Below are 26,389 nucleotides of genomic sequence, written 5' to 3'. Positions count from 1 at the left end.
CAGGTCACGGGGAGAACGTACAAACTCCGAACAGACAGCACCCGTAGTCGGGATCGAACCCGGGTGCCTGGCGCTGTAAGCGCTGTCAGTCAAGAACTTTACCGCTGCTCCACCGTGCTGCCCCAATTCTGAACTGTAAATCCAAACTCTGGCTGTGCATCAAAAACAGTTTCCGCTGACTGGTTAGCACGCGACAAAACGCTTTTCGCTGTACCTCGCTACATGTGACAATAAACTAAACTAAATCTACGAAACAATCCTTTGCTAAAGGGCTTCTAGTTTGAACAACAACACCTGACATGACAATAAATCTTGCTATTGTTTTGTTACAGTGACAGGTACAATGAAAATCATCGATTGTGTGTTCCCCTGTCAAATGAGACATCGGTAGTTAAGGACCTGTCCCACTTGGCAATTTTTTCGGCAACTGCCGGCATAATTGACTGATCAGGACACCGAAAATGTTGCGGCGTGATGCGGCATGACACGGCGTGATGAAGTATGGTGTGCGGTGTTTTTCAAGTGTCCCAACTTTTTTTTGTCGCCGCTGGGTTTTGAACATTTTAAAACCTTTTGGTGACACTGATATGACACCGGCAGTCGCCGAAGAAATCGCCAAGTGGGACAGGCCCTTAAGGAAGGCAAATGCAATTTGAGCATTTATTTCGAGAGGACTAGAATATAAAAGCAGGGATGTAATGCTGACACTTTATAGGGCACTGAACAGACTGCATTTCGTCACAACGTGCTGGAGTAACTCAGCGGGACAGGCAGCATCTCTGGAGAGAAGGAATGGGTGATGTTTCGGGTCTGGACCCTAAACATCACCCATTCCTTCTCTCCAGAGGTGCTGCCTGTCCCGCTGAGTTACTCCAGCATTTTGAGTCCACCATCGATTTAAACCAGCATCTGCAGTTCTTTCCTACACAGACTGCATTTAGTGTATCGTGAGCGGTTTTGGGCCCCAAATCTTGACCAAAAACAAACTGGTTACATTTGGTGAGGGTATGAAAAGGCGGCAGAACAAGAATCAGTCTGAAGAAGGGTCCTGGCCCAAAACATCGTCTGTCCGCCTCCTCCGCATATTGTCAATAATTTCAACAGCACGAAACCGCTACAGTATTTCTGGCCTGCTCTTGATTCAAAGTGGCAATATTCCAACGTCTGAACTGTAAATCCAAACTCTAGCCATGCGTCAAAGTTTTAAATTACAAATTTGACTTCCACAGAGGTAAAACTCAACGGTTTGCTCCTGGGTCTGGCCAAGCTGGCCATTCGTGGGTCACGGCGCCAGGCAGACGTGGGCTTTGCCCGAACCGACTGCCTGACACTTCTCCAGGTCTACGTCCGTGGCTGGGTGCCCCTTGAAAAAAAACCCGCGGATAATTAAATGTGACTGATGGTTAGCATGGACTCAGTGGGCCTTTTTCCACGCTGTATCTTTCAATCAACAGGTTGCAAGATTGGGACTGCACCCTGAACTGTCCAGAATTCTGATAACAGAGAGGAGTAAGCTGTTGTGTCGGAAGGAACTGAAGATGCTGGTTTACGCCAAAAATAGATACAAAATGCTGGAGTAACTCGGCGGGTCAGACAGCGTCTTTGGAGAAAAGGAGTAGGTGGTGTCTTGGGTCGAGAACTTTCTTCAAGGGCCTTCTCCCATTTTTCCAGAGATGCTGCCTGACCCGCTGAGTTACTCCAGCATTTTGTGTCTATCTTCAGGAGAAGCTGTTCTCGAGTCTGGTGGTACGTTTTTATATCTTTTGCTCGACGGGAAAGAGGCGAAGAGGGAATGATTGAGAAATGGTAGAAGAGGGAATGAGCTTATTTATCCAATTAATAAGATGCGGGTTCGTGTAAATGTGAAGTGGGTGAAGGTCAGAATGCTGAGTGAGACAGATAAGGTACCATGTTGCCATTTTAAGAACAGCCTCGTTACTCAGACCCTGCTTAAAAAGGCATCATTGTGCTTCAGGACAGAAACCGGCTACTGATCGTTCCCAGGTGATGGTTACTTTGACAAAGGAGATTCAAATTAATCAAGCATTGCAGTCGTAAAATTATTCCCAGCTGTTACACATCCACATGTTGCTGGGATTTGTGGCTTGCTTGCTAAATGTCGTTCCACCAAGCACTTCAACACAATTCATAACACACTGTGTGTATGAAGGAACTGCAGACGCTGGTTTGAACCAAAGGTAGGCACAAAAAGCTGGAGTAACTCAGCGGGACAGGCAGCATCTCTGGAGAGAAGGAATGGGTGACGTTTCAGGTCGAGACCCTTTTCAGACTGGTTAGGGATAAGGGAAATGAGAGATATAGACAGAGATGTGGAGCGATAAAGAACAATGAATGAACTTGTTCCAATTGACTATTCTTTTCAAGACAACGAAACAACTTTTCACTGTGCCTTGGTACATGTGACAATAGACTAAACTAAACCTAAAGGGCCTGTCCCACTTGGCTGTCATTTACGCAACAGGCCGGTAGTGACTGACGAGCGACGGTCACGCGCGTCATCATGAGTCCGCACAGCGCGTGACGTCATTTAAAGGTAGACACAAAAAGTTGGAGTAACTCAGCGGGACTGGCAGCATCTCTGGAGAGAAGGAATGGATGATGTTTCGGGTCGAGACCCTTCTTCAAACTTTCTAAGAAACAATCCTTATCTAAAGGGCTTCTAGTTTGAACGACAACACCTGACATGACAATAATTCCTGGTATTGTTTTGTTATAGTGTCATGTACCGAGATACAGTGAAAATGATCTTTTACGTGCTACCCAGTCAAATGACACATATCGGTAGTAAGGAAGGCAAATGCAATTTGAGCATTTATTTCGAGAGGACTAGAATATTAAAGGCAGGGATGTAATGCTGACACATTATTGACTATTCTATTGCTGTTGACGCAATACTCACACTGCAATTGACTCAAGAAAACTAAACAGATGCAAGACACCTAAAATATAGACAATTAACTTAATTTTTCTGGGACAACTAATAATCAACACAATCTGTAATATGTAGGGTCTGGACCCGAAACGTCACCCATTCCTTCTCTCCAGAGATGCTGCCCACCCTGTTGAGTTACTCCAGCATTTTGTATCTATCTTCAATCTGAAATAGATCCAGAATAACTAATATACACAGGCTTATTATCAGATTAAACATGAAATATGAAATTGGTATTTTGTTAGCCATTGTAAAAATGGGAATCAAGCTGAGTTTTATACCATGAAGCGGACAACTTAGCTACACGATCTCCTGGTTGCCAAACATTTTAAGCCCCCTTCCCATTCCCATACTGACCTTTCCTCTCCCCTGGGAAAAAGCATTCACTTTATCCATGTTCCTCATGATCGTGTCCACCTCAATAACGTCACCGTTCACCCCCCCACGCTCCTTAGAAAAAATCTCAGCCAATCCAACCTCTTCCTACCACTCCAGCCCACAAGCCCAAGTAACATCCTGGTGAATATTTAAACATTGATTTTTGCTGTAACATTGCTTTATACACTTTACACTATTTTAACATCAGCATACGGTCATGTTTTGCATCAACATCAGGTGCGCTGCGGTAGAGTTGCTGCCTCACAGCGCCAGAGACCCAGATTCGATCCTGACTACGGGTGCTGTCTGTACGGAGTTTGCACGTTCTCCCCATGACCGCGTGGGTTTTCTCCGGATGATCGGGGTTTCTCCCACGCTCCAATGACATACAGGTTTGTCGGCTAATTGGCATTGGTAAAATTGTAAATTGTCCCTAGTGTGTGTGTGTGTGTGTGTGTGTAGGATAGTGTTAATGTGCGGGGATCGCTGGTCGGCGCGGACCCACTGGGACGAAGAGCCTGTTTCCGCGCTGTATCTCTAAACTAAATTGCACAATCCAACTTCCCCTACAACTCCAGCCCAGGTAACATCCTGGAGAATATTTAAACACTGATTATTGCTGTAACATTGCTCGTGCATTTTACACTATTTTAACATCAGCCTGCTTTTGACTTCCTATTAATATGTGACCTATTAACTCAGTCCCATGGCTGTGCTAGCCACTTGTTGACAAGTTACTCATTCTCCATGTTCAGTCCGGCAGGATGATGTTGCCATTGTTAATCATTTTCAGGAAAGGTCACGATAAGGCGAACTGTGCTGGCACACAAACACTAGTCTCCACTTGACCAGAAACAACCGTTACATTGGAAACTATTCTATTGTGTGCCGCGTCACCTATTTACAGCCGTTCTTGAGGAGCTCTTCCTAGAGATCCTTCCAATGGATGCAGAGTCGCTGTCCTGATAAGCTCAACTCTCTCCTTGGCTCTTGGTTGGGTGTTTGAACTGTGGACAGCTCTGACAGTTGAAGGATCCTAACTAAACTGGGCGGAACTGAACTAAATGAAACTAAACTGAATTGAACTATGAACTTTTCACCCAGAGAGTTGCGAATCGGTGGAATTTTCTGCCTCAGAAGGCAGTGGAGGCCAATTCTCTGGATGCTTTCAAGAGGGAGTTAGATAGAGCTCTTAAAGACAGCGGAGTCAATAGATTATGGGGAGAAAGCGGGAAGGGGGTACTGATTGTGGATGATCAGCCATGATCAAAGTGAATGGCGGTGCTGGCTCGAAGGGCATAATAGCCTACTCCTGCACCTATTGTCCATTACCTATTGTCTATTGTCCAACTCAACTCAATTTGAATACCTTTATTGTCATTCAGACCTTACGGTCTGAACGAAATTTCGTGCAACTCAACTCAACTCAACTAAACTGAATTAAACTGAATTAAACTGAACTGTAGAAACAAAGAACTGCAGATGCTGGTTTATACCATAGGTAGACACAAAGTGCTGGAGTAACCCAGTGGGTCCGGCAGCAACTCTGGAGAAAAAGGACAGGTGATGTTTTGGGTCGGGACCCAATTAAACTATTTTTAAACATAACCAGAAGAGTTTCCCCGGTATCAGAGAATCTCGATGTGGAACTGAGCCCATTTCCATGCTTGTGAAAAGTTTTCTTCAAGGTCGAGAATGAGGTGTTTTATAAATCAGGCACATTGTACATATGTTGTGACACCTCCCCCCCACCCCCCCCACCACCCACCACCTCAACATTCGCGTTCTACGCCAAGATGGTAAGTCACTGAGTTAAACATCCTGACTCAAAACATCGCCTGTCCATCCCCTCCACAGATGATGCCTGACCCGCTGAGGTCATTCAGCACTTTGTGTTTTGGTCAAGATTCCAAACATCTGCAGTTGCTTGTGCCTCCTTTTACTGCTCCACTCCACAATCTTCTCAAATTACACCTACTTTGAAGACAGGCTTTGGATAGAGTGGATGTGGAGAAGATGTTTCCACTAGCGGGAGAGTCTAGGACCAGAGGACACAGCCTCAGAATTAAAGGATGTTCCTTTAGGAATGAGTGGAGGAAGGAATTTCTTTAGTCAGAGGGTGGTGAATCTGTGGGATTCTTTGCCTCAGAAAACCGTGGAGGCCAAGTCAATGGATATTTTCAAGGCAGATACAGATGGATTCTTGGTTAGTACGGGTGTCAGGGGCTATGGGGAGAAGGCAGGAGAATGGGGTTCTGAGAGAGATAGATCAGCCATGATTGAATGGTAGATTAGAATTGATGGGCTGAATGGCCTAATTCTGCTCCTGTCATTTCTGAACTCATGAAGTTCACCTCCACTCCCCGACGGAAGTTACAATCAGCCTGAAGTAGGATGCCGACCAGAAACGTTGCCTGTCCATTTCCTCCATGGATGCTGCCTGACCTGCTGAGTTTCTCCAGCACCTTGTGTTTTCCATGTTAGCTGCGCCCTCTGCCCCTTCCCCCCCCAAAACCCCCCACCGCTATTTTGGATGTGGATCAGAGCTTTGAAATGCACCAATGAATCTGCTCATGGTGACTAATACTAAGAATGTTGACATCAAGAGTCTTCAATGTCACACGGCAATGTTGCACCAAACTGCTGGCTTTACCAACACCACATTTAGAGAAAGTAAATGTGAAAGCAAACTTTGAAAAATTACTTCCCATCCAAAGCCTCGCTTTTATCCTGGTGTTCAGTGTAACTATTTTGTTTTAGTTTTGGAGAAACAGCATGGATACAGGCCCTTTCTCCCACCGAATCCACACTGACCTTTGATAAATCATTCCCACTTCTTCTTCTTGCGTATGGCATGCACAGCCTAAAGTTGTAGGACAACTTGATTCCCACTAATTCTATGTCATTGAACTTTCTCACCCACTCGGGGCCAGTTAGAGAAGGTGAATTTCTGTAGTCAGAGGGTGGTGAATCTGTGGAATCCATTGCCACAGAAGGCTGCGGAGGTCAAGTCAATGGATATTTTTAAGGCGGAGATTGACGGATTCTTGATCAGTAAGGGTATCGGGGGGTTTTGGGGAGAAGGCAGGAGAATGGGATTGAGAGGGACAGATAGATCGGCCATTTTTGAATGGCGCTGTAGACTTGACGGGCCGAATGGCCTAACTCTGCTCCTATAACATATCAATTAACCTACAAACCTGCAATGCTTTGGGATGTTGGAGGAAACCGGAGAGACCGTAGGAAACCCACACGGTCAGAATGGGTGGCAGAGTTGCTCAACGGTAGAGTTGCTGCCTTACAGCGCCAGAGACCAGGGTTCAATTCTGACAACGGGTGCTGTCTGTATGGAGTTTGCACGTTCTCTCCCCGTGACCCTGTGGGTTTTCTCCGGGTGCTCCGGTTTCCCCCCACACTCCAAAGACGTGCAGGTTTGTAGGTTAATTGGCTTCTATAAATTGTCCCTAGTGAGTAGGATAGTGGTGACCGCTGGTTGGCGTGGCCTTGGTGAGCCTAAGGGCCTGATTCCGCGCTGTATCTCAGAAGTAAAATAGGAGAAAAGAGGTCTGCTGGTCTCAGACAACCCGCCTGCCCAGCACGACTAACTCCCGCCCTGCCTGTGACAACATCTGCAGGGCTGATAACCAGCCTCGTTAGCCGCCTCTGAACCCACAGAACTGGAGAGGAATGAAGTCTCAACCTCAACGGAGTGCCTGAGAGGAAGTGAGAGCAGAATTAAAAATATACTTTCCAAAGTATGCGACTCTCTAGAGGAGCAGCGTACTCACAGACCCGCACGAACAGAGACATCAAAGAGCCAACCGTATCATTGTTTCACTTGACCTGTTGCCAGAAATAGACAAACAGCTTCTGATCTGCAAACTCTGTTTACAAGCAGTACATCTCCACTTCAATCAATTCCCTCTAGTTTCAAACTTCCTACCCTTAGATAAAAACAATATCATTCACCTTATCCATACCCCTCATGATTTTATATACCGCTGTGAGGCCACCCCTCAATCTCCTGCGTTTCAGAGAAAAATATCCACAGTTTATCCATTAACTCAGGCCCGCCCATCGGTTGACCGCTCTGTGAATCTATTCTGCACCTTTTCCACATCTTTCCATTGTCGAGGCGACCAGAACTGCAGACAATGCTCCAAGTGGTCTTGCTTGTAAATTGATGGGACTGCTCTGAGAGCTAGCATGGACGATGGACCGAATGGCCTTCCTCTATGGCATCAGGATACATGAGGCAGTGGTGCCTAGCCTCACTTGAGCATAGAACATGGGCCGGTGCCTTTGTGCTGTCTGGAACAGGAGCTGCGTTGTCAGTAGTGATGCATCTCGAATCAGATGTCACACTGAGGTCTCAGTTGGATGCAAGAATTCCTGTGGTGCTTTTTGACGAAGGGCAGAAGGAGATCGACTGGTGTCTCAGCTGACGTTGACACAAGGAACTGCAGGATTTGCAATCTTAAGCAAAACACAAAGTGCTGGAGGAACTCACCGGTCCAAGCAGCATCTGTGCAGGGAACGGATAGGCGATGTTTAGGGTCGGGACCCTTCTTCATTCTCAAGTCTTAAAAAGGGTCCCAACCTCAAATATTGTCCGTCCATTCCCTCCACAGATACTGCGTGACCCGCTGTGTCATGGATTAATACAGGATGGAAACAGGCCCTTCGGACCAACTTGCCCACACCGACCAACATGCCCCATCTACATTAGTCCCACCTGCCTGCATAGAATGGTTCAGTTGCCTGATAACAACTAACCCTGATCTGGAGGTGTGCGTTTTCACACTTCTGTCCTGTGGCAAGAGGGGAGATGAGGGGTTAGACTGGTCTGTGATAATGCTGGTGGACTTCTTGCTTCCGATCAAATGACCCTCAATGGCCAAACAACCCAAGCCCAGAGTGAGAGGGGATCTGGTGGATATGCATCAGGTTCCAGTCAGGTCAGCGTCAGAAAACAAAATAGGTCGTCAGAACAGGATTTCTCTTGGCTGGGGCAGCTCTTTATAAATGACTGCGCTCATGAAGTCTCCAGATGGCTAAATGCCTTTGGTCAAAGTTTTAAAGTTAGATCAAGTGTTGACATTTATTCAGAGATACTATTCATCTTTGTTTAGTTTAGAGATACAGCACGGAAACAGGCTCTACCGCCCACCAAGTCTGCATCGACCAGCGATCCCCACACATTAGCACACAAGAGCCAATTTACATCTTTACCAAAGCCAATCAACCTACAAACCTGTCCGTCTTTGGAGTGTGGGAGGAAACCGAAGATCTCGGAGAAAACCCACGCAGGTGATGGGGAGAACATACAAACTCCATACAGCCAGCACCCGTAGTCAGGATCGAACCTGGGTCTCTGGCGCTATAAAGCGGTCGCTCTGCCGCTGCGCCACCGTGCTGCAACTGGGTGTAGCATACGAGGCATGGTTGGACGTTTGTGATTCTCTATCATGACCAGCTCATGGGCATGATAATGGAATGAGGAACGGTATCCGCACAGTGACACAGCTGCCTCACAGCACCCGAGACCCAGGTTCGATCCTGACCTCGGCTGCTGTCTATGTGGAGTTTCCCTGTGACAGCGTGGGTTTCCTCCGGGTGCTCCGGTTTCCTCCCACATCCCAAAGACATATTGACTTGTAGGTTAATTGTCAGTCCGAAGAAGGAGGCCAACCCGAAAAGTCTCCTATCGATGTTCGCCAGAGATGCCGCCTGGCCCCGCTGAGTTACTCCAGCATTGTGTCTTCCAGCACTGTGTTTTGCTCAAGATTCCAGCATCTGCAGTATCTTGCATCTCCATTTCACTACTCCACTGCGAACGTATGACTACTTTGATCAAGTTCTCCTCCTCTCTCTAGTGGGAGTTCTGTAAGACCCTCTCTCACTGCTCTTCAGTAGTGTTCTGACCCAGACTCACCGCTAAAGCCCTACGGAGTCGGTCTGAAGAAGGGTCTCGATCCGAAATGTCGTCGAAATGTCATTTCCCTCCACAGATGCTGCCTGACCTGTTCAGTTCCTCCAGCCTTTTGTAGTTTTGCCCAAATACTTTCAATAACTATCTAACTTCCTTGAGCATTTAGTGAAACAAGCTATTTCTGCATGAACTGGACAGGCAGGGAAGTTCACAAAGATGGAAAATGAACCAACTCCTGATTCTCGGTCGTACATTATACGCTCTGATTATGCTGACATAGCCTTGATGCAAGGCACTTTCCCATTAACGGGCCAGTAGCAGTATTGGGTAGATACGTGGATGCGCATTTCTAGCAGGGTGTGTTAGTCTCAGCATTTCTTCAGGATCAGGTGTCCCAAGCCAAGGACACTGTGGTCAAATGCAATCAATGCAGGGTTAGCCCATGACACCAAACCAGTTTTGAGAAGGAACTAGATGGAAGAAAGAACTGCAGATGCCAGTTTATACCATAATTAGACAAAAAGTGCTGGAGTAGCTCAGCATCTCTGGCGATGTTTTGGGTTGGGACTGAAGTCTGAAGAAGGGTCCTGACCCAAAACGCCACCTATTCCTTTTTCTACAGAGATGCTGCCCGGCCCTCTGAGTTACTCCAGCGCTTTGTGTCTATCGCTGAAAAGGGACTAGACAGGTAGCTGCAGATGCTGTTTACAAAATAAGACACAAAGTGCTGGAGTAATCCAGCGGGTCAGCCCGCAACTCTGGAGAATGTGGATAGTTGACATTTCGGGTTTGGAGTTTGGAACTTTTCTTCAGACCGAATCGAAACGTCTCCATGTTCTCCAGAAATGCTGCCTGACCTGCTGAGTTACACCTGCATTTTGTGCATTTCCTTTACACAAGCAGCTGGTCCGGCTATGAGAGTGGCTTTTAAGAGGTTTTTTAGAAAAGCATATGGATATTCTGGGCATGAAGGGATATGGATCAAGTGTAGGCAGAGAAGTTTAGTTCAACTTGGTATCATGAACAGCACAGACATTGTGGGCTGAAGGGCCTGTTCCTGTGCTGTACTGTTCTATGTTCTGTGCTGGAAATACCAATGGTTTGGCAACACTTGCAGAGAGTGTGGAACTGTTAATGTTTCAGGTCAACCACCCCGAATCACATGGTCGATGACTTTCTCCAACGTTCAATGTTTAGACATATATTAGACTTTAGTGATTCAGAGCCGAAACTGGAACTTCGGCCCAAGTCCGTGCCAACCAGCGATTGCACTAGCACTATCCGACACACTAGGGACAATTTACAATTTTACCGAAGCCAATTAACCTACAAACCTGTACGTCTTTGGAGTGTGGGAGGACACCGGAGCACCCGGAGAAAACCCACGCAGAGAACGTACAAACTCCGTACAGACATCACCCATCGTCAGGATCGATCCGGGTCTCTGGCGCTGTAAAGCAGCAACTCTAACACGTGCTGCCACACATCTGGTGTTTCTGACCTTTCCAAAACATGTTGAACCAATATGTTGTTCATCTCTGCTACGCTTTCCAAAGCTTCTACCAACACTGCCTCCATGGTGGGAACACAGTTATTTTTCCCCCCAATGCATTCAATGGCAAAATGAGAGTCGTGGTGATTTCCGCTGCCATTCTCCAGTGGGTCTGCAACATCGCCGGAGTCCGGGTGTCTGAGCGCAGGGGCAGTGTCAATCGTAGCAACCACAATACAGATACATGTTGACATGTTGCCAGAAGAATCGCATAATTGCTTTGATTCACATCACATGAGCAAGGGAAAGATTGCAGCAACATTTATTTAGTTACAACATACAAAGGGAAATAAGGTATTGCAAATGGATTCTGAAGTCACATAACTTCCTTTGGTTGTTTTGGAAAAATATGAGGTGTTTTTACAACTGATGGTGGTATTAGAGAGATGGGTTGAGCAAATGGCAGTGAGGGAAATATGGGAGTGAGTGGAATATTTTTTACTTTTTACATATGGGAATAGCTTAGAGCAAAAATAAAAAACTGCTGGAGGTAGCCAGCGAGTTAGGCAGCATCTTAGTTTAGTTTTTATTCAGAGATACAGCACAGAAACAGGCCCTTCGGCCCACCGAGTCCACATCGATCAGCATTATCACTATCCTACACACTAGGGATAATTTACAGGATATGTGGGAAAGAACTGCACATGCTGGTTTAAATCAAAGGTAGACAATAGACAATAGGTGCAGGAGGAGGCCATTTGGCCCTCTGAGCCAGCACCGCCATTCACTGTGATCATGGCTGATCATCCACAATCAGTACCCCGTTCCTGCCTTCTCCCCATATCCCTTGACCGCTATCTTTAAGAGCTCTATCGGACTCTCTGAAAATGCTGGAGTAACTCAGCGGGTCAGGCAGCATCGCTGGAGAGAAGGAATGGATGACGTTTCGGGTTGAGACCCTTCTTCAGATAATTCATATAACTAGGGATAATTTACAATTTTACCAAGCCAATTAACCTACAAACCCGAGGTACACAAAAATGCTGGAGAAACTGGCCCGAAACGTTGCCTATTTCCTTCGCTCCATAGATGCTGCTGCACCCGCTGAGTTTCTCCAGCATTTTTGTGTGCCTTCGATTTTCCAGCATCTGCAGTTCCTTCTTAAACAACCTACAAACCTGTATGTCTTGAGTGTGGGAGGAATCCAAAAGTCTCGGAGAAAGCTCACATGGTCCCTGGGAGAATGTACAAACTTCGTACAGACAGCACCCGTGGTCGGGATCGAACCTGGGTCTGTGGCGCTGTGAGGCAGCAACTCTTCCGCAGTGGCATCTTGCCACTAGAGATGGAGGGACTGTTGATGTTTCTGTTCGAGATCCTGCATCAGGGCATGTCCCCAAAACCGCAACCTTTCTCCGCCTTCACAGATGCTGCCTGGCCCTTTGAATATCAGATGCCTTTGAATTTTATTTCAAACAGCTCAATTAAAAAGGCAATTCTTGCCAAACTCATTACAGCATCTTTAACAACAGAATTAGTCTTGATAAGTTGCCTAGGGCTTTTTAGTCCTCCCCAAAATATAATTCCCAGAAAACAGCTTCTACCATAAGCATACCATTAATTTCTTTAGTCAGGGGGGTGGTGAATCTGTGGAATTCATTGCCACAGAAGGCTGTGGAGGCCAAGTCAATGGATACTTTTGAGGCAGAGATAAAGAGATTCTTGATTAGTACGGGTGTCACGGGTCATGAGGAGAAGGCAGGAGAATGGGGTTAATAGGGGAAGATAGATCAGCCATGATTGAATGGAAGAGTAGACTTGATGGGCCAAATGGCCTAATTCTGCTCCTATCATTTATAATGTCCTTTGTTTTTGATATTTTTAAATTAATTTCAAGTACTTAAAAGTATTTTTCAGTCAATGCACATATGAGGTGGTGAGTGCCTGGAATGCTCGGCCAGGGGTGGTGGTAGAGGCGGATACGGTAGTGGTGTTTAAGTGGCTTTAATTTGTGGCACACAGATATGCAGGAAATGAGGGGATATAGGGGCAGGCAAAGCAGATTAGTTCAAGTTGGTATCATTTTGGGGCACAGGCATTGTGGCATTCCATGTTCTATCAGCACAATATTCTGACTTATTTGAACCAAGAGTTCTCAACATAATGAGACACTGAGGCTAAACAGGCAGGCTGTGAAAAACACAATCTCCACACCTTCAATGAAAAATAAATCTACACCCATAATGTCCCCTAAGGTTGCAATAATATCCTAGTTGGCCTGTCCTTATGAACGTTCCCAATTTATTTTAACAGCTTCATCTTCTGTTCAATGTTTTTGTTCAGAAAAGACCATCAGACAACATTCGGAAGATCTAATGTGGAGCGGCACGGTGGCGCAGCGGTAGAGTTGCTGCCTTTACGAAGCCAGAGACCCGGGTTCGATCCCGACTATGTGTGCCGCCTGTACGGAGTTTGTACCTTCTCCCCGTGACCTGCGTGGGTTTTCTCTGGATGGTCTGCTTTCCTCTATACTCCAAAGACACACAGGTTTGTATGTTAATTGTCTTCTGAAAATTGTAAATTGTGCCTAGTATGTAGGATAGTGCTAATGTATGGATGATCACTGGTCGGTGCGGACTCGATGGGCCGAAGGGCCTGATTCCGCGCTGTATTTCTAAAGACTAAAGTAACACGGAAATTCCAAAACCATTAGGAAGAAAGTGTCCACCTATGAATAATTTTTAATATCAGAAAATAACATCAAGAATTATAATCCTTCAAATTGTTTTAATGTTTAAAAGAGTGTCAAACAGAAATTAAGCTGCTCTGATAGGCAAGTTAACATCTAGAGATGAAATGCCCTTCACATCTAGTGTAAACATATCTTGTGTTACACACATTTAACTTGAGCAGTTGAAAGAAAATATAATACAGTTTAATCAGCAATGTAATAAAATGATGATGAAGGGCAAATCAAATACTAAGGTTTTGGCATTTTCCCTACTCAATACTGAAAACCTGTAGGTTTCTTCGAAATAGAGAAAAGAATAAATTAGTTTCTTAAACACATCAAAAGTGTTGGAAGAACTCAGCGGGTCAGGCAGCATCTGTGGAGGGAATGGACAGACGACGTTTCCGGGGCAGGACCCTTCTTCAGACTGCTGTTCCCTCCACAGGTGCTGCCTGACCCGCTGAGTTCCTGCAGAACTTGTAGTTTAGCTTAGAGACACAGCAGGGAAAGAGGCCCTTCAGCCCACCAAGTCCATGCCGGCCCATTGATCACCCATTTGCACTCATTATCCCACTTTTGAGTCCACACACAAGGGCAAGTTAGAGACCCACAATTAACCTGTGAGGCAGCAGCTTTACTGCTAAACCTCTTTTGTTTTGCTCAAGGTTTCAGCATCTCCATTTTTTTGTGCAGCCTCTTTCTTAAACACTCTAGCCATTGTACATCTGTTCAGCAACTGCGCAGCAGAAAATGACTGCAGATTTACACAAGGCTTCTTTCAAATGGTGGAATCAACTTGTGGGAAAGCTTAGAGGAGGTCAATGCTATGATTTCTCAAGAATGTTGTGGTTTAGTTATCCTGCTGAATAGAGACGTGGCCGAGATATATTAAAATGTAAACAATGATAAGATTGAAAACTTGATGTTCCACAAATTCATGGAGTATGTTGTAAGTTCGGGAGGACAAATAAAGTTGACATTAAAGTTCCCAGTGGAAGCAAATAATCATAGCACAGGATGCCATTTAGCCTCTCAAGCCCTTTCTGGCTCTATGCAAACAATCCATTCTGTTCCTTTCATAGAGCGTCAAAGACTCCCCTCCTTTTCAAACATCATGTTATGTGTGAACTTACTTTTTCAACGCCATTTGGGCAGATGTATGAATAGGAAGGTTTCAGAGGGATTGTTTAAGAAGGAACTGTGCAGATGCTGGAAAATCGAAGGTACACAAAAAAGCTGGAGAAACTCAGCGGGTGCAGCAGCATCTATGGAGCGAAGGAAATAGGCAACGTTTCGGGCCGAAACCCTTCTTCAGACCTGAAGGGTGTCTGAAGAAGGGTTTTGGCCCGAAACGTTGCCTATTTCCTTCGCTCCATAGATGCTGCTGCACCCGCTGAGTTTCTCCAGCTTTTTTGTGTAGGTTTCAGAGGGATATGGGTTCAATGCAAGCGAAAGGGATGAGTTTAGTGTGCCAATTTGGTGGACGTGGACAGGGTGGGCAGACGGGCCTGTTTCCATGCTGTATATCTATACCACTCTATGAGTCATACAGTCATGCAGTGTGGATACAGGCCCTTTGGCCCAACTTTCCCACACCAGCCAACATGTCCCTGCTACACTAGTCCCACCTGCCCGTGTTTTACCCATATCCCTCCAAACCTGGCCTACCCATGTACCTACCTAACTGTTTCTTAAATGCTGGGATCGCCCCAGCCTCAACCAACTCCTCTGGCAGCGTGTTCCATACACCCACCACCCTTTGTGTGAAAAAGTTGCCCCTCAGATTCCTATTAAATCTTTTCCCCTTCACCTTAAACCTATGTTCTCTGTTCCTCGAGTCACCCACTCTGGGCAAGAGGCTCCGTGCGTCCACCCGATCTATTACTCTCATGATTTTAAACACCTCTATAAGATCAATAAGACTTTTGCCTACTCTTTCCCTGGAGTCCTGCAATGTTACCTCTCTTATCCAGCTTCCTTCCAAACCAACCTCTGAGCCAATTTCCTTCCCAGGAAATAAATTCCAAATGATGACTATTTCGCTGCATGGAGAAGATTTTCCCCATGTTTGAAGAAGGGTTTCGGCCTGAAACGTTGCCTATATCCTTCGCTCCATAGATGCTGCTGCACCCGCTGAGTTTCTCCAGTATTTTTGTGTACCTTCCCCATGTTACACTTGGTTCTTTTGTTAATCAGCTTATTTTTGTGCCCTCTGAACCTCATTCCAACTGGCAATGCAAACAGTTTTGCTGCCGAGACCTTTGATGAATATTTCTAACATCTGTTCTCTGGGCTTTCTTCGCTGTTGCCCATGGCAAACTATCAATAAGACTTCTCTCTTATCTCACGTTGCAGCCTCCAGTTTCAGTGCCTGGGTTTACCAACTAATGGACCAACGTTACTAGGTCCAATGTTTTACTATGTTCACAATGACTTGGTAAGAAACACAGCCAGCCTACCAGCTGTGCCACCCTTGTGTTAAGCATTTTTTTTTTGCATTTATAACATTTAAAAGAAAAATATTGGTGACTTCTATCAGAATGTCATCAAACCAACAAAGATGTTTCCCTGCCACTGATATTTATAGAATCAGGAATTCAGAGAGCAGAAACACATCTCTCGGTCTACAGTGCTCATGTCTGCCATCAATTAACTATTTATGCTATTAACGTTTTCTGGCACCTGGCACGCAGTCTTCACTAACTTAGTGTTTTAGATACTTCTTAAAATGATGTTCGAGCACCTGGCTCCAGTATCCTTCAGGCAATGCATTCCAGATTTGAGCTCTTCATGTACCTATCTTATTGCTTCTTAAATGCTGCAATAGTACCCGCCTCACCTGCCTTCTCGTTCCATATATCTACCATCCTTTGCTTGAAAAGGTCACACCTCAGATTCCTATAAAATCTTCCCCCTTCACCTTAAACCTATGCCCTCTGGTTCTCAATTTCCCCACTTTGGGCAAGAGGCTCTGTGCATCTACCCAATCTATTCCCCTCATGATTTTGTGGACTTCTGCAAGATCGCCCCTCATCCTCCTGCACTCCAAGGAATAAACCCAGAGTCTTCTCAACCTCTCCCTATAGCTCAGTCGCTCGAGTCCTGGCAACATCCTGGTAAATCTTCTCTGAACCCTTTCAATCTCTCCTATTACATGGTGACCAAAACTGAACACAATACTCTAAATGCAGCCTCGCCAATGTCTTATATAGCTGTTACATGACCTCCCAACATCCACACACAATACTCTGACTGATGAGGGCCAATGTGCCTCTGTACGAGTCTACTGATCATGCCAAGATTACTATTTATTTCACAAATCTTAAGTTCCCAAGTCACTGGTCACAGGCTTCCAATCTCAGACAGAACATCATACCTTCACCCATTGCCTCTTACGACCAAGCTAATTTATAACAGTAAGCCAACATTTTGTGCCTCTCAGCCATTCACCTCAATTATACCTTGAATACTAACATGTCCAAATGTCTAATCAACTCAGAGGGCAAAACCTTTAATGTAATGACATTAAACGTATCCAATCCTACAATATATTACCAAAGGCAGGTTATAGTTTACAAAAAGTTCCAAAAGTCTCTGAATTAATGAGTTTGAACAGAATTCCTATTGAGCTACAATTTAACTAAGAAACACAAATTATTTTCCGTTAACGAGGTAAGTCAGTCACAGAAAGTTAGAAACCTCAGCACTAAATTCTGAAGTACTGAAGTGATGTATAAAATGCTGACTTTGACCTTACAAGGAAATCATTCTCCCTCGTATTAACCCATCGCTTATCACAATCTGCACACAGTGACACAAGAGGTGGCTGAACAGTCAAAAGATTTTTGTGTCGGAAGGAACTGCAGATGCTGGTTTGCACGGAAGACAGACACAGCATGCTGGAGTAACTCAGTGGGACAGGCAGCAGCTCTGGAGAGAAGGATGGGCGATGTTATGGGTCGAGACCCTTCATCAGATTGAGAGTCATGGAGGGGGACATGAGTGGTATGACCTCTAGGTTCCTCTATCCTCAGAACGAGGACCCCGGCCTGCAACTTTGCCCATCCTTTTTCTCCCGACCCGTTGAGTTACTCCAGCACTTTGTGCCTATCTTTGCTATAAACCAACATCTGCAGTTCTTTGTTTCTACATTTTAATCCAAAATGTCGCCTGTCCCATTCCCTATGCAGATGCTGTCTGACCCCCTGAGTTCCTCCAGCACTTTGGGGTTTTTTCTCAAGATTCCAGCACCTGCAGTTTCTTGTGCCTCTGTAAACTTTGGAATGTGTCATTGTAAAACTACATTGAATCTTATCAACTACATTCAATCTTATTGGGACTAAATTTTAAGTATATTCTGATATTAATTATATTAATTGTTCTGATTGATACACAAAGCTCTTATCAACGTAAATGTCATGGTGTAACACTGAGGCTTACGGTTGTAAGCAAACCAGTTTCAAATAGCACAAGACAGTCTCCAGGGTCAAATATCTGAGGTGATCTGATATTACAGCAGGTTTTATTAACTGCAATTTTAAGGGCTGTGTGCTGGAAGACAATGTTTAAATGAAATAGATAAATGAATCAGAAGTGCAAAGGGAGTCAGGAGCGTTTAGTTCAGTTCAGAGATACATCACGGAAACAGGCCCTTCGGCCCACCGGGTCCGCGCCGACCAGCGATCCCCGCACATTGACACTATCCTACACACACTAGGGACAATTTTTTTTTTACATTTACCAAGCCAATTAGCCTACAAACCTGTACGTCTTTGGCGCAGAATTCCCAAAGGGTTAATTTGCAGCTTGAGTAGGTGGTAAGGAAGGCAAACCCAATGCTAACATACATTTTGAGAAGACTAGGATATAAAAGCAAAGATGCAATGCTGAGGCTTCATCAGGCATTGGCGAGGCCACATTTGGCACTAATTGTGAGCAGTTTTGGGCCCCACATCTGAGGAAGGATGTGCTGGCTTTGGACAGGGTCCAGAGGAGGTTTACCAGAATGATCTGTGGGATGGTTCAGTTAACATATGAGGACAGTTTGAAGGCCCTGGGCCTGTACTCGCTGGAATTTACAAGGATGAGGGGGAACACCACATTGAAACCTACCAGATAATGAAAGGCACAGATAAGAGTAGACATGGAATGGATGTTTCCCGTACTGGGAGAGTCCAGGACCAGAGGGCACAGCCTCAAAATAAAAGGTCATACCTTCGAAATGGAGATGACTAGGTTTTTTTCTGAGCCAGAGGATGGTGAATTTGTGGAATTCATTGCCATAGATAGCTGTGGAGGCCGTCATTGGGTATTTTTAAAGCAATGATTGATAGATTATTGATTAAGGTGCTATGGGGTTATAAGGAGAAGGCAGGAGAATGGGGCTGAGGGGGAAAAATAGATCAGCCATGATTGAATGGCGGAGTAGATTCGATGGGCTGAATGGCCTAATTCTACTCCAATGTCTGTTGGGCTGATTCTATTGAGCCCTTTTCATCCTCATTAAAAAAAGACTATTTGCCTTGAAATTGATCCCCACTTGGCAACGTTAAACACACTGTCTGGTTATGTCAGAATGTCACATTTTGCTTTGCAATTCAATCCACTCACAACAGCATGAAGGTCACGGGCAGAGTACAATGCACAAGTGTCTTTAATACCCGTGACCAACAATTAACTTCTGACCGGTCATATCACACAAGCTTGCCGCCAATCATTTTGGACGATAGACAATAGGTGCAGGAGTAGGCCACAATCAGTACCCCGTTCCTGTCTTCTCCCTATATCCAATGACTCCGCTATCTTCAAGAGCTCTAACTAACCCTCTGTTGAAAGCATCCAGAGAATCGACCTCCACCACCCTTCAGAAGAAGGGTCTCGACCCGAAACGTTGCCTATTCCTTCGCTCCATAGATGCTGCCTCACCCGCTGAGTTTCTCCAGCATTTTTGTCTACCTTCGATTTTCCAGCATCTGCAGTTCCTTCTGAAACAACTGCAGAGTTTTATATATATATATGTGTAAATCATATTCAATAAATGAATAGATCACAATCAGTCCTGTACTTAAACACTGGACGCTTTCAATCACTTTGTGAAATCAAAACATACCAAAAACTCCAGACTTACCAAAGTGGAAGTTGTAACTTTGCAATGATGACATGCCAACAGGCACTGGGTAACGTCACTGACCGCGATTGATCCCAACTTTGTGGCTGCATGGAGGAGAAGAAAAAGCTGTGAATGACAGGAAATCTGTCCAAAGATTTCCCAAAGATACATATTTTCGAAATTAAATGCCGAGTGCTTTTGAATGAACCTCATCGCTTGCACAGACTCTAAGCGCAGGCAAGTGGAACTAGTGTGGCAGGGACATTGTTGGCCGGTGTGGGCAGGTTGGGCCGAAGGGCCTGTTTCCACACTATAACTATGACCCTTCCACACCTGGAAATAGAAGAAAGTGCAGATGCGGGAATCGTGAGCAAGACACAAGCACTGGAGGAACTCAGTGGGTCAGGCAGTGTCTGTGCAGTGAAGGGACAGATGATGCTTCGGCGTAGGACCCTTCTGAAGATTGCTGTTCCCTCAATAGATGCTGCCTGACCCGCTGAATTACTCCAGCACTTTCAGTTTTGTTTAAAGATACAGCACGGAAAGGCACGGACAGACATCAGAAGAAGGGTCCCAACCCGAAACGTCGCCTGCCCACTTCCCTTCACAGCTGCTGCCTGACCCGCTGAGTTCTTATAGCACTTTGTGTTTTGCTCTTGTCCATGCTTGTGTGTCCCTCTGGAGGATGCAATGTTTATTTTAGTTCTGAGATACAGCCCCTTTGCCTACCCAGTCCGCACCGACCAGTGATCCCTGCACATTAACACTATCCTACACACACTGGGGACTATTTACAATTTGACCAAGCCAGTTAGTCTACAAACCTGTACGTCTTTGGAGTGTGGGAGGAAATTGAGATCCTGGAGAAAACCCACGCAAGTCACGGGGAGAACGTACAAACTCCATACAGACAGCAGCCGTAGTCAGGATCGAACCCGGGTCTCTGACTCTGTGAGGCAGGAACTCTACACGCTGCGCCGTGCCGTGCCACATCAATGTCTGCAGCACTTTATGGAGAGTGAGTAAAATATTGTCTTTTAATGCTACCTTACTTTAACTATAAAGTCACAGAGAACAGAAACAGGCCCTTCGGCCCGACTTGCCAATGCCAACTATGATGCAGGGGAAAAAAATCAAAAATGACTCAACGGATAGACAGATGTGCACGCGGTTTGTAGATGCGTTTGGTGGCTTTGTAGAAACCTATGACCGTTTATGAAAGTCTATACTAAAAGTTAGAGATATCAACATATACTAGTCATAGAGTCATACAACCCAGTAACAGTAGTGAGTCTGGGGAATTCTCTGCCTCAGAGGGCTGTGGAGGCCGGTTCTCTGGATACTTTCAAGAGAGAGCTAGATAGGGCTCTTAAAGATAGCGGAGTCAGGGGATATGGGGAGAAGGCAGGAACGGGGTACTGATTGGGGATGATCACATTGAATGGCGATGCTGGCTCGAAGGGCTGAATGGCCCACTCCTGCACTTATTGTCTATTGTCCATAACAGGCCCTTCAGCCCAAGTCATCCATACTGACCAAGATACCTCATCTAAGTTAGTCCCATTTGCTCGTGTTTGGCCCTTATCCCTCTAAACCTCTCATATCCATGTATCTGTCCAAAATGTTATTATTCTAACTGCCTCAACTACCAGCAGCTAATCCCATATACCCACCACCCATTGAGTTGCTGTTCAGGTTACTAAGCACTCCGATTATTTTTTTGATGAGTGTTAGAAGATTTTCTTATTTAGTAATTGGGCTAAGAATCGATTTTTTCTTAAAGTTAATAAGGGTAAAAGTTCACACCTGGCCTATCACAACAATAAATGTAGTTCAACTGAATAAGTCAGTCATTTAAACTAGACACTGCCTTTTACCAAACACCATTAAGGAAATGAGTGACCTTGAATTAAACCAAACTTTGTTTATGCTGGAATCAGCACACTTTGCAAATGATTCATCCACATACTCAAATAACCTGTGCAACCAGCAAATAAAAGCCTTCATCTGCGGGGGAGAAACAAGGTACCACAGTTACACTAGCACTTTGAATTTACACCCCAAAGGTCTTGGGAGGAATTTGATCTGTTTGTTCTAAGGATTCTGTTTTATTTTTGTTTATAATATAAAAGGTGAATTTTAAAGGGAAGAAATGATGTTCTCATCATGTTGACCCTTCACCTGTAACCCACTAGAGGCGGCACGGTGGCGGAGCGGTAGAGTTGCTACCTCACAGCGCCAGGGACCCGGGTTCAATCCTGACCACGCGTGCTGTCTGTGCGGAGTTTGCACGTTCTCCCTGTGACCGCTTGGGTTTTCCCCGGTTGCTCCGGTTTCCTCCCACACTCCAAAGACGTACGGGTTTTCAGGTTAATTGGCTTCGGTTAAAAATATTCTAAATTGCACTCGTGTTTAGGGTAGTGCTGGTGTATGGGGATCGCTGGTTGACACGGACTCGGTGGGTCAGAGGGCCTGTTTCCGTACTGTGTCTAAACTAAACCAAACTCAACTAAACTCTGCTCCGACCATGAATGGAACTCTATCTTGAGTTCTGGGCACCGTACCTCAATAGATACATTGCCCCTGGAAGGGATTCAATGGAGTTTCATTCAGATTATAACAGGGCTTAAAATGTGAACATTAGGAACAGGCAAAATTCTCACTTTCAGAACATTCATGGTTGATCTAAATTAGATGTTGGGAATCAAAAAGAAATTAGATAGAAAAAAATGTCCTCTGGTGCAAGAACTCAGGACATGGTATTAATTAGTGCAGCCCGGCATGATATCTATAAAGACTTGTTCACATTAAGACGTGAAAACTAGGAATTTACTCCCACAAAAGATTGGATCAAATTAAATTGAGGATGGTGAACATCTGTTCAAGGGATTCACAGTGTCATAGTGTCCTACGGTGTAGAAACAGGCCCATCGGACCAACTCGCCCACACCGACCAACATGCCCCATCTACACTTGTCCCAGCTGCCTGCGTTTGGCCTGTATCCCTCCAAACCTGTCCTATCCATGTACCTGTCTAATTGTTTCTTAAACGTTGCTGCCTCAACTACCTCCTCAGGCAGCTCGTTCCATACACCCACTGTCCTTTGTGTGAAAAAGTTACCTATTAAATCTTTCCCCCTTCACCTCAAACCTATGTCCTCTGATTCTCGATTCTGCGGTTATGAAATAACTTCCCTAAGCTAGAGTACTGACCCCTTCACCTCTACTCCAGTACAGACATTGGACTTTATGTCTGGAACTTAAGCTACAGTGCCGAGAACTAGATTCCGACTTTGTTGTGCACTCTGCAAGTAAGGATCTCATCGTTCCATTGTCGGTACAAATGACAATTCCACTCTCTTCACTCTTGTTCCACCTATTGCACTTGTGTTCAGGTTGATTGTATGTATGTGCAGTATTTTCTTATTACATTGAATTGCAAAGCAATGCTTTTCACTGCACCTTGGTGCAAGTGACATTTATAAACCTGAAGCTAAAGGCAGAGAAATGGATTTGAGATAAAGGTCAGCAATAATCTAACAGAATAGTTATGCAGCTGTATAGGTCAGAAACAGGCCCCTTTCAGCCCCACCTTGTCCATATGAACCAAGTTAGCATATTGGGCTAGTCCCATTTGCCTGCATTCGCCCCATCATCCCCTCCTATCCATATATCCGTCCAAATGTGTTATAAAAGAGTGGTTGGATAGGTTTGAGGTTCTGAAACCTTAATCCGTGTCCCATATTTATCACTGACATTATTTTCATGAGAAAACAAAACAGGGGTGGCATAGAGGCGAAGCGGTAGAGTTGCTGCCTTACAGCGTCAGAGACCCGGGTTCGATCCTGACTACGGGTGCTGTCTATAGAGAGTTTGTACATTCTACCCGTGACCTGGGTGGGTTTTCTCCAGGTGCTCCAGTTTCCTCCCACACTCCAAAGACGTGCAGGTTTGTAGGTTAATTGGTTTTGGTGCAATATTGTAAATTGTCCCTAGTGTGTAGGATAGTGCCAGTGTACAGGGTGATTGCTGGTGGGTGTGGATTCAGTAGGCCGAAGGTCCTGTTACCACTCTGTAACTAAACTAAACTGGAGATTTTGTTTTAGTTTAGTTTAGAGATACAGCGTGGGAACAGGCCCTTCAGCCCACCGATTCCACGCTGACCAGCTATCCCCCGTACACCAGCTCTATCCCACATACACGAGGAACAATTTACAGAAGCCAATTAACCTACAAACCTGTACGTCTTTGGAGTGTGGGAGAAAACCGGAGCACCCGGAGGAAACCCACGCAGGTCGAGAACGTGCAAACTCCGTACAGACAGCACCCGCAGTCAGGATCGAACTCGGATCTCTGGCGCTGTAAGGCGGGAACTCCACCGCTGCGTCACTGCCATGTTTTTAATTCCACGTCAACAAGTTCGCTGCCAAAACCTGGGAGAGTTTAGCAACCCCGTGCTAAAGCCAGAAAGGAACCGTAGTGGGAAATGTATCTGTTTCTTGTGAATGTTTCGACTCTTGAAGGAAGGAGTGATATCCCACTCAATCTTTTTTTTTTCCCCCAAAAGCAAACATACAATTTTACAAGAGCCAACACAGGTCTGATGAAGGGTCTCGGCACGAAAACCGCCACCCATTTCTTCGCTCCAGAGATGCTGCCTCTCCCGCTGAGTTACTCCAGCTTTTTGTGTCGATCTGTGGTTTAAACCAGCATCTGCACTTCCTTCTTACACAGGGAAAAGCTTCCCTATTTTTGGACGCAAAGTGAATATTTACTCAAAACAAGAACGCGCGATTGCGAGAACCAGCAACAGAGTGGAAACAGAATATTTAGAAGCTCACTCTGCAGGTGTGGGACAAGGTATTTTACTTCATGCAGCCAAATAAAGTACAAGATCGCTCTGGTCACAAAGGAAGGAACAATGGTGGGACCGCCATGGGGGGGGGGGGGGGGGGGGGGGGAGAACAAAGCGGGACTTGGTGCGGATACTTTGTAACTTTGGCAGCGCCCTTTATGTGGCGGATATTTGTATACCTTAGGTACACAAGTAAAGAATTTCACATGTGACAATAAAGTATTCATTCATTCATTCATTCATTCATTCATTCATTCATTCATTCATTCATTCATAAGGGATGTCGCAGTCTGCTGTGATACCCCTCCAGCAAAAAAGATAATTAATTGTCTAGGAAAAAGTGGCATGAAACGCTTTGGAGGCGGAATCTGGACCACGTCACATTGAAATCAAATAGGAATTGAAGTGAAAACTAATATTGCTCAGACTGCGGTACAAAGTGTTGAGTTGACACTGTTAAACCAATTAAAGTACATCAGGGGCATCATCTCATCTTTGCAATATCCATGCTATCTCACCCTGTGGATTCTGTGTTAAAAGCCATCCTGCAACTCTGCACTTTCACAGACTATCGAGCTGATGAAGTCTATTAGTCTTAATGAGAACGGATTCTAGTTTACGTAAGATTGCAGCGTGAAATGGAACCTCCAAATATCTGTCGGGTTCGAATGCAAACCCTAAAATTAGAGTCAATGATTGCCCGACAGGTCTGAAAATATAAATTTACAAAAAATAACAAAATAATAATTGGAGGATAAAGTAGTCAGAAGGCTGTAGCGGCAGCACAGTGGCGCAGCGGGGGAGTTGCTGCCTCATAGCGCCAGAGACCCGGGTTTGATTCTGATTATGGGTGCTGTCTTTACTCAATCTCCCAAAAATACTGGGGGACCGAGGATCTAGTGGGAGTGAAGAGCTGAAGGGAATCCACATTAGTCAGAAAATGGTGTTAGGTAAACTGCTGGGACTGAAGGCAGATAAATCCCCAGGGCCTGATGGTCTGCATCCCAGAGCACTCAAGGAGGTGGCCCTAGAAATTGTGGATGCATTGGTGATCATTTTCCAATGTTCTCTCGACTCTGGACTGGAGGGTAGCCAATGTAACCCCACTTTTTAAGAAAGGACGGAGAGAGAAAACAGGGAATTATAGACCAGTTAGCCTTACATCGGTAGTGGGGAAGATGCTGGAGTCGATTATTAAAGATGTTATAGCAACGCATTTGGAAAGCAGTGACGGGATTGGTCAAAGTCAGCATGGATTTATGAAGGGGATATCTTAACTAATCTTATGGAATTTTTTGAGGATGTAACAAGTAGAATGGACAAGGGAGAGCCAGTGGAAGTGGTGTATCTGGACTTTCAAAAAGCCTTTGACAAGGTCCCGCACAAGTGATTGGTGTGCAAAATTAGAGCACATGGTATTGGGGGAAGGGTATTGACATGGATAGAGAACTAGTTTGCAGACAGGAAGCAAAGAGTAGGAATTAATGGGTCCTTTTCAGAATGGCAGGCAATGACTAGTGGGGTGCCGCAAGGCTCGTTGCTGGGACCCTAGTTGTGAATTAGAACGGAGACGAGGAAACACTTTTTCTCACAGAGAGTGGTGAGTCTGTGGAATTCTCTGCCTCAGAGGGCGGTGGAGGCAGGTTCTCTGGATGCTTTCAAGGGAGAGCTAGATAGGGCTCTTAAAAATAGCGGAGTCAGGGGATATGGGGAGAAGGCGGGAACAGGGTACTGATTGGGGATGATCAGCCATGATCACATTGAATGGCGGTGCTGGCTCGAAGAGCCGAATGGTCTACTCCTGCACCTATTGTCTATTGTCTATTGTTTACAATATATATTAACGATTTAGACGAGGGAATTAAATGTAACATCTCCAAGTTTGCGGATGACACAAAGCTGGGTGGCAGTGTGAGCTGCAATGAGGATGCAGGGTGAC

General features: G+C 45.3%; 1 protein-coding gene across 3 annotated transcripts in view; it reads right to left on the bottom strand.

Moving 5' to 3' along the window:
• atp8b4 (ATPase phospholipid transporting 8B4 (putative)) overlaps positions 1–26,389 on the bottom strand; it is a 147,774-nt gene that overhangs the window by 119,104 nt on the left and 2,281 nt on the right. For 2 of the 3 annotated variants that reach the window (XM_033050630.1, XM_033050629.1), the window contains exon 2: positions 19,614–19,699. The gene's annotated coding sequence lies outside the window, so the exon portion shown is untranslated. Of the gene's footprint in view, positions 1–19,613; positions 19,722–26,389 lie in introns of all 3 variants that reach the window. The other variant, XM_033050631.1, reaches the window with a different exon arrangement.

This window comes from Amblyraja radiata, chromosome 34 (assembly GCF_010909765.2).
Source record: "Amblyraja radiata isolate CabotCenter1 chromosome 34, sAmbRad1.1.pri, whole genome shotgun sequence".
NCBI classification, from domain to species: Eukaryota; Metazoa; Chordata; class Chondrichthyes; order Rajiformes; family Rajidae; genus Amblyraja; species Amblyraja radiata.
Note: the sequence above shows the minus strand (reverse complement) of the source record. Positions and strands in the feature narration are given on the sequence as shown.